Below are 7248 nucleotides of genomic sequence, written 5' to 3'. Positions count from 1 at the left end.
CGTCCATCTATGAGGCGAAAGCTCCCGAACGAGAAGCCCCGGGCACAATCCCGCGGCACCAACCCCGGCCCGCAGCGGGGGCCCGGCCACCGCCCTCAGCGGCCCCACCCGCAGCCCCGCGCCCGTTGCTCGGCAGCTGCGAGCCAACCGAGCCTGCCGGGAAGGCGGAGGGGCAGCACCACGGATAGCTCCTATTGGTCGAAGGAGGTGAGGGCGGAGCTCGAGGACGGCCGTCTTCTTCGCTATTGGCGGAGAGAGCCGTCAGTGCGGGGCGGGGGGCGGGGCCTCGCGGCTAGCGGGGTCGCGTTGAACTCCGCGTTAGGGCGGGGGAACGGAGCGAGGGGGCGGCGGCGGTCGAGGGTAAGCGAGCCGCCGGCTGCGAGGAGAGCGGCGCGAGGTAGGGAGCGGCGCGGGGGCCGTCCTCACCTGTCACCGGGCGCTCAGCCCTCCCTCCTCGCGGCCCCCGGGCTCCGGCCGCGGGCGCGGTCCCTCGCGGTAGCGGCCGGGCTGGGGCTGTGCTTTCGTCTAAGGGGACCCTCGTCCGAGGGAGGGCGGCAGGCAGGCAGGCAGGCTGTGCGCGCGGTGCCACCGGCTGTGCGCCGCTGCGCGGACGGATGCCGGCTGCCCTCAGGTAGGTGGGAGGGGGGCGGAGAGGGCAGACCCCGGGAAGGCCGCCTCTGGGCGCGAGGGCTCCCCGCCGCCGTCGCTGCGGCAGGCGGCACCTCGGAGTGGCGCTACGCGAGGGGGGGAGCGGCTGGGGGCTGCGGCTGGGGGCTGCGGCTGGGGGCTGCGGCTGGGGGCCGCCTCCGTGCGCGGGGCGGGGGGAGTTGCGAGGGCAGAGCCGCGCGATTTCTTATTTGTATAGCCGCGCTTCTTTTCACAGCAACGTGAATAGCTGTAAAACACATAATTCTACCTAAATTAAGTTGTTTAAATTGGAGATAAACAGATGTCTTAGACCTGCTTCTCTTTTTTTGCTGGAAGAAGTGAAGTCAATCACATTCTCTTACAAACAGGGCCTGGGTGACCCTGTAGACAGCAGGGTGACCACAAACCAGCAATGTGGCCTTGTGGTCGAGAAGGCCAATGGTATCCTGGGATGCATTAAAAAGAATGTGGCCAGCAGGTTGAGTGAGGTGAGTGAGCAAAGTATTATTTACTAACCAGCTAACTGCAGGAGAAGACTCTTAACAGAATAGAAATTTATGTTCTTAACATGCTCCTTTTTGAAGAAAATGGTAGAAAAGACAGAAGTGAGGAATAGAGGATACTTAAACCAACCTGGATCCACTAGAAAACTTCAAAGTAGGGACAGTTACAAAAGCTCAGCTATTCCATTGAGGGAGTAAGCACAAAAAGAAAGACTGAAGCCTTTAGCTAGCAGTTTGTCAGAAAACAGTCTTAAATATGCGCAAGGGTGGAAAGAGACTTCCTATTTCCTTAAATGCAAGCAGATTGAAACAGTTTCTTTTGATTTCTGTATCTATGATTTTCATAAGCAGTTACAAGAACGGTGTTCTCAGATTGGATATTATGAGTAAATGCTTGTGTTGCATTTAAGGAAATAATAAACAGCAACTATTTCTCATCCAAGAAAAAGACAAACACGTAAACTGAATGAGCAGCTTATATACATATATCCCCTAGATATCTGTAGCACTCCCATGGTGTTAGCTTATTAACATTACAGGGATTATTAACATTACATTCTATTTTTTTCTCTCCAAAGCATTCATAGTTGCTTTCATGTTTAAACTTGTGTCTTTCTGTAAGGGTTGATCAGGAAATCACTTTAATTTCTGTATTTTTAAGAATCTAGGCGTTCCTAAAATAGTTGGTGGATTACATGAGCAATGTGGGTAGGAAATAAATGTATTATTACCCTGAATTTGAGATAGATCTGTTCAAGGCTTTCTTCTGTACAGTACTGCAGCCTTCACAAAGCCCTGCTCACAGTATGTATAGTTTGATTACTGCTTTTTTTCTTTATGTATTTTGCATAGTACATAACAGTAATGAAGAATAAGATATAAGATAAACATGTACAGTAGAAATAAAGTGCAATGATTCTTCTTGGACAGATGTGCAACTTCTGAGATGTCTGTAGGACAAATTCCAGCTTTTGAAAAGCATAGCACAGCTAACAGTTCTGTAGAGTGTCTATAAACTCCTCTTTCTGGTTTATTTGGATGTGAATTTTCTGTTTGCTTGTTTTGTTTGTTAGTTGATTACATTCTGTTGCCTGTGACATTAAAGCAAAATCTACATATGTAGATTTGGTAGTGTTAGAGGTTTACCACTAAACTGTGGCATGCTAGTTTAATCTGATGATTCACTTCTGAGAATATAAAAACAGAAGTGAACTTTGCTTTCAGATGAATTATTTAAATTTCTTCCGCTCTTCAAAAACAGAATCAGTTTCACTTATGAAATCAACATGGATGTTTATGTTTCTTACAAAAAAACTTTTATTCTTCTAGTTTTGAACCTGATTTAGCATGAAAAATACTAAGCTGAAACTACTATTTTTGTTAACCACGTTTATGTTAATGGCACTTAAGCAATCCAACCAGGATCAAAGCTCCATAGGAGGAGGAACTGTGCAGATGCATAGCAGTAGACATATCCTGCCCTAAAGAAAAAGCAAAAATAAATAACGTAATGAAATGGAACACAAAGTAATTGGTAAAGTTATAAGAAGCATCATAGGGGGAAAAAAAAAATAGATGGACAAAGAATAAAAAAGAGGTTTGAGACAAAAATAAAAATGTTCTTACTGTCAGATTTCAGAAGTTGTACAAGGAAAAGGAGTAAAAAATTAAATTTATACAACGAGGATGTCCAGAAAATCTAAGAAGTTAATCTTGATTTTACATTGAACAAAAATAGAATGAATAAAAATCCTTAGGTCTCACAAATACGTATGTTATGATCATAAATGCACCATTAAGAGTCTTTCAACATCTTCTTAAGCAATTTATTCATTTTATCTTTAGAGGGTAACAATGTGGAGCAAAAAAGTTTTGCAGTCCTCTGTGATAGAACAAGTGGCAGCAAACCTTTGAGGAGAAAGAGTAAGATGGATGGCCTTAAACAGTTTTTGCTTTTATTAATGGAGCCTGATTTGTTTTCACAGAAATGAGGCAAATAATAAACATACACAGAAAGGAGAGTAGGAGATAGAAGGACAACAAGAAAAAAAAAATGGAGTGTCAAATTTTCTCCCAAATGGACTTGCAAGAGTTGACAGTGACTTACTAGAGCATTAATTTCTTCTTTACAGCTTTATTCAGGTCTAAGACAGAAAAAAAGAACATGCACACGAGTCTTCCAATCCATATTTTCTATGTTATTTAAAGTAATAAGGTTATGTATGGTATTTTATGTTGGTTTCATTTACATTTGCAGGTACTAAAATCTAACAAGTTTCTCAAAACCTGTAACAGAAAAATGCTGAGAAGAATCAAATTTATTGCTCTCTCTCTTCACATACATTGGGCTTATGATCCTCCCACTTCAGTGGCTGCTCTTCCATGTATTACTGAGTGCAATCATGTACAAATATAAGATAAACATTTTCTTTAAAGTATTTATAGTATGTTGCGCTCAAATAAATATTTGAGAAAATAAAGAAATAACCTGACAGCTATTAATCAGAGTTTTATTGCCTTTAATATATGATCCATCCTGATATAGCAATTATTGTTGTTTTAGTAAATGCATTACCTCACTTTTACAGGTTTATTTTCAGCCAGTATATCTATCCTTTTGCTCAACACAACAGAGAACTTTCCAATAGCCAAAAAACATTCTGCCTTTAAATTAAATTAATCTTCTTGGAAATATTACTCTTCCAACTCTCCTGTTCTGTATGTCAGCTACTGCTCAAAGCTGTCTACTGTTCCTCCTGTTAACCATACAGTTATTAAAACTTGGTATATGAATACCTTTTCATCATATTTATCCACAATAAATGAATGAGACTTCTCCCCATAGAATCTTTCTATGAAACTTTCCATCCCTCTGTCTTTCTGCTAAATCTCAAATAATCTGAACTGCAGTTCATTTAGATATTAGACCTCAGGTTCAGATAACATCCTTGAGGTAATAAAATGTTATTGTCTGACAGATCTAAAGTGATATTTTTCCTGTAGAAAATTCCATGGGGCACTTACACTGAAACTGAGAAGTGTTTTTCCTTCTCTTGCTGAGTGAGGGTTTAAATAGGAAATGCATATACACAGAGCAAAACTTGGAAGGTAACATTTCCCATCAGGTCTTTTCAGTATTACAGAGCAAGAAAAAGATTTTTAAGACTTGCATGTGCTGATTAAGGTGATTGAATTTTTTCTACTATTATTTTCCTTTTAGTTTAGCAATAAAGAAATACATTAAAAAAATGCAGTAGGGGAAAGATCTGCCCATGGATTTGTTGTATTTGTGCATATCTAAATAGCAGTACAGGCATCTTGTCATCCCAAGGACACCATGGAGTATTCATATAATATAAAGAGAGATGATGGGGATTTTCTAATAACTAAATTGGAAATCAGAAATGTTACTTTTTTTTTTTTTTTTTTTTTTCCCCAATTTACCAGTTTGCAAGCAATGCCTCCTTTTCCATAAAGACAGCTCTTCAAGAAAGCCCATTTCTAACACTCACAGACCTGTGCAGAACACCGTTTTTCATAGATGACAGACAGTAACTTTACAATAACATCAGCCATTTCTTTCAACACTGTCACAAATACCATTCAACAACAAATAGCATTCAACTAGGCCTCAGCTGCCTAATTTCATTGAAGCCTGTATACCTTTCATTCAGTGTTAACATTACTTGAAAAAAAGTGTTTGGACGTTACATTATATTATCCTCAGTTCATCGTGTTGTAGCAGATCTAATCTTTAATGAAAACGAGACATGTAGGAATCCTATTTGAACTTTTCTTTTATCTTCACTCTTATTTCAAAAAGAAAGTTGTTGATTAAACACACCTAGTGACAAACCAACATGTGATTATCATCTATAATAAATGATACTCCTGCTTGCTAGTATAATTGTATTTGCTTTTCTTGTTGCCTTTGCTTGCTTCATCCACACCAGTAGATGTGTTGAGAAAACTGACTGGGAGAAAAGAGGTCATTCCCTGGTCCTGGTTACAAAGACAGCACAGACACAGCCCATGGTGACTGAAAAACAAGGAATAAAAAGGTTCAAGACTGTACTGCAAAAGTGTATTGCAACTGCAGGTTGCTTAAAGAAGTAGAAGCAAAGGGAATGTCCACAGGTTTGAAAAAGTGGCCTGCAACTACACAATATTCATTGTTTCAGAAAGGAGATTTAACGATGCAAAATCTTTGGCAAGAGAACAGTTGTTTTTAGGGATCAAATAGAGAGAGAAATAGTGCTGGGGACCTAGACTCCATTTAGGACATAATACTTGTCTTGTCTCTACACGTGAAAATATTTTAAATTACTAGCTGAGAGATCAGGGGTCCTGAACCATGGTATGTTCATTATTGTTGATTGCATGTACTGTGTCATATCACTTAAAAAATTAAAAACATTAATGGCACTGAAATTTCAAACTGGGTGCACGTACCACTGTGCATAACAACTGACAAGCTATTATCTACGTTGATTAAAACTCTTAGTGCTAGTGTTTTAGCTTCTCCAAAAGCAAGGAATAAACAATTTGAATGTAGGCTTTATCAGTATTTGTACTTGTAATAAAACCAGGAATATTCATAGAATCATAGAATCATAGAATTTTTTTTTGAGTTGGAAGGGACTCTTACAGACCATTGAGTCCAGTTCCCCAGTAATGAACAGGGACACCCACAGAGGTCAGAGACCTCAGAGGCCTGTCCAGCCTGACCATGAATATCTCCCCACTGCCATAATGTTGTCTTGCCCCAGACCTATACAAGACTACAAAGTGAGTCACCAGCTCTGGATTCCTACTTAGGAGGGGTTTGCCATCAAGATAGACAGCAAGTCTCCATGTAACCCTCTCCTCTAGGCATCAGCCCTGGGAAACATGCTGCCAAATATTCTTCAGAAAAGCATCTTAGAGAGGTTTCTGTGAGCAGATGGGGGACATTTGATGAAGCAAACGGATGCTGGGTAAGCAGTAATTCTCACTCAACAACCAGCCTGGGGGCTCCGTTCTTTCTTCATTTCCATTCTTTCTGATGGAAATGTCCTTGAAACTTAACTTTTTCCTACTTTTCCAGTACTTGTTTGATACTTTCTTTTTCTAGTAAGCAAAAATTCTAAGCCCTTGTCCTCCAGTAACTGTCTTTCATTTTCTGATACATTCAAAGATAACCTTTGGAGGCATGCCTTTTTCTGGGAAGCCAAGTTCTAACAGCAGAAAAAAATTTCAAAGGCTGTATGGAGAGCATCAACTACAATGGCAATAATATCACTGACCTTGCTAGAAGGAAGAAATTGGAACCTTCTAATGTGGTAAGAACATAACTTTATCATCATCTAAACTTCTGCTTCTCCTTCTAAGGAAAGTTTGTGAGTGTGTGTGACAGATGTTCTGAAATCATATAATATATAAAACAAAGTTTGTCACATGCCTAAAGATTTCATTATACATACTTTTATGATTTTTTGTTTGTTTGTTTGTTTGTTTGTTTTTAATATCTGGGAACCTGTTTCTGCTGGGATTTAAGTTTCAGCTTTACAGAATTAGCCTTCAGCATCAGATGAATGTTTTTTAAAAGAAAACCAGTAGATCAGTATATACATTTTTGCTTTCATCTTATAGTAACCCAAAACTAGAATTTTTTTTTGAGTTGGAAGGGACTCTTACAGACCATTGAGTCCAGTTCCCCAGTAATGAACAGGGACACCCACAGAGGTCAGAGACCTCAGAGGCCTGTCCAGCCTGACCATGAATATCTCCCCACTGCCATAATGTTGTCTTGCCCCAGACCTATACAAGACTACAAAGTGAGTCACCAGCTCTGGATTCCTACTTAGGAGGGGTTTGCCATCAAGATAGACAGCAAGTCTCCATGTAACCCTCTCCTCTAGGCATCAGCCCTGGGAAACATGCTGCCAAATATTCTTCAGAAAAGCATCTTAGAGAGGTTTCTGTGAGCAGATGGGGGACATTTGATGAAGCAAACGGATGCTGGGTAAGCAGTAATTCTCACTCAACAACCAGCCTGGGGGCTCCGTTCTTTCTTCATTTCCATTCTTTCTGATGGAAATGTCCTTGAAACTTAACT

At 40.6% G+C, this 7248-nt stretch overlaps 1 long non-coding RNA gene across 3 annotated transcripts; it reads left to right on the top strand.

Moving 5' to 3' along the window:
• Positions 1–286: 286 nt before the first annotated feature.
• On the top strand, positions 287–6456 carry LOC149915697 (uncharacterized). 3 transcript variants are annotated; one of them, XR_016471634.1, is made up of 3 exons: positions 287–397; positions 1017–1136; positions 6328–6456. It is a non-coding gene; the product is annotated as an uncharacterized LOC149915697 (long non-coding RNA). The 3 variants fall into 3 exon arrangements; XR_016471633.1 differs by lacking the exon at positions 6328–6456 and adding an exon at positions 6024–6158; XR_016471632.1 differs by lacking the exon at positions 6328–6456 and adding an exon at positions 3409–3592.
• The last annotated feature ends 792 nt before the right edge of the window (positions 6457–7248 follow it).

The sequence above is a fragment of the Phasianus colchicus genome, chromosome 16 (genome assembly GCF_987193195.1).
Source record: "Phasianus colchicus chromosome 16, bPhaCol1.hap1.1, whole genome shotgun sequence".
In the NCBI taxonomy this organism is placed as follows: Eukaryota; Metazoa; Chordata; class Aves; order Galliformes; family Phasianidae; genus Phasianus; species Phasianus colchicus.
Note: the sequence above shows the minus strand (reverse complement) of the source record. Positions and strands in the feature narration are given on the sequence as shown.